At 50.7% G+C, this 1,875-nt stretch overlaps 1 pseudogene across 1 annotated transcript; it reads right to left on the bottom strand.

Moving 5' to 3' along the window:
• Positions 1-261: 261 nt before the first annotated feature.
• Positions 262-1,224, bottom strand: LOC311428872 (olfactory receptor 14C36-like; annotated as a pseudogene). The gene has a single exon. The product of its transcript is annotated as an olfactory receptor 14C36-like (transcript).
• Positions 1,225-1,875: the final 651 nt, after the last annotated feature.

Here is a 1,875-nt window from a genome sequence, read left to right on the forward strand (position 1 = left end):
AAAGGACAGACAGGAAGGCAGGTAAGGAGCTGGCTGCAGAGGCATCAGGCAATAACAATAAGAACAGCAATAACAATAAGATAATTACCAGCAATAATTATGATATTGTATTAGAATATAATATGTATTATGATAGATAATAACTACCAGCAATAACAATAAGAACAAAAATAATAACAATAAAAAAATATAATAATAAATAATAAAAGAAATAATAAAAGATAAACCAAGCAAAGGACAGCAATCAGATACTAAGATTTGTCACAGACACTTGTCAAGAGAGGTAGGATGTTTATTGCCCTTGAGAAATATCCACGAAATCACTTTCTTTATGCCGTTCTTGATTTCCTTATTTCTCATGCTGTAGAGGAGAGGGTTCATTACTGGAGGCACCACCGAGTATATAAATGACACCATCACAATTAGAGCTGGGGAGGAGAGGGAGGAAGGCTTCAGGCAGGCAAACATGGCAGTGCTCAGAAACAGGGAGACAATGACCAGGTGAGGGAGGCACGTGGAAAAGGCTTTGTGCCGGCCCTGCTCAGAGGGGATCCTCAGCACAGCCCTGAAGATCTGCACATAGGACAGCACAATGAAAATAAAATACACGGAGACTATGCAGACGCTAGCCACAAGAAGCCCAGCTTCCCTCATGTGGGAGTCTGAGCAGGAGAGCTTGAGGATCTGGGGGACTTCACAGAAGAATTGATTTACAGCATTAACTTGGCAGAAAGGAAGAGAAAACGTGTTGGCAGTGTGCAGGAGAGCGTGGAGAACCCCACTGCCCCAGGCAGCTGCTGCCATGGTGGCACAGGCTCTGCTGCCCAGGAGGGTCCCGTAGTAGTAGGCTGGCAAATGGCCACTTAGCGGTCGTAGGCCATGATGGTGAGGACAGAATACTCTGCTGTCATCAAGAACAGAAACAGAAAAACCTGGGCTGCACATCCTGCATAGGAGATGACCCTGGTGTCCCACAGGGAATTGGCCATGGATTTGGGAAGAGTGGTGGAGATGGATCCCAGGTCGAGGAGGGCGAGGTTGAGGAGGAAGAAGTACATGGGGGTGTGGAGGCGGTGGTCACAGGCTATGGCGGTGAGGATGAGGCTTGCCCAGGAGGGCAGCCAGGTAGATGCCCAGGAAGAGTGCGAAGTGCAGGAGCTGCAGCTCCCGCGTGTCTGCGAATGCCAGCAGGAGGAACTCGGTGATGTAGCTGCTGTTGGACATCTTCTCTCCCTACTCTCAAGAAAATATTTGGTTAGAAAGAACTGTTGAAAGAGAAGACATAGGCAAGTTAGGGCAGACTTCTTCAGGCTGGGAGAGGAATGGTTGGAGAGCTGCCAGGCAGAGAAGGACCTGGGAGTGATGGTGGATAGTCGGCTGAATATGAGCCAGCAGTGTGCTCAGGTGGCCAAGAAGGCCAACGGCATCCTGGCTTGTATCAGGAACGGTGTGACCAGCAGGGCTAGGGAGGTGATCGTCCCCCTGTACTCAGCTCTGGTGAGGCCGCACCTCGAGTACTGTGTTCAGTTTTGGGCCCCTCGCTACAAGAAGGACATCGAGGTGCTTGAGCGGGTGCAGAGAAGGGCGACAAAGCTGGTGAGGGGCCTGGAGAACAAGGCCTACGAGGAGCGGCTGAGGGAGCTGGGCTTGTTCAGCCTGGAGAAGAGGAGGCTCAGGGGCGACCTTATCGCTCTTTATAGGTACCTCAAGGGAGGCTGTAGCGAGGTGGGGGTTGGCCTGTTCTCCCACGTGCCTGGTGACAGGACGAGGGGGAATGGGCTTAAGTTGAGCCAGGGGAGTTTTAGGTTAGATGTTAGGAAGAACTTCTTCACTGAAAGGGTTGTGAGGCACTGGAACAGGCTGCCCAGGGAAGTG

This window comes from Aythya ferina (assembly GCF_964211825.1).
Source record: "Aythya ferina genome assembly, contig: HAP1_SCAFFOLD_170, whole genome shotgun sequence".
Classification (NCBI taxonomy): domain Eukaryota; kingdom Metazoa; phylum Chordata; class Aves; order Anseriformes; family Anatidae; genus Aythya; species Aythya ferina.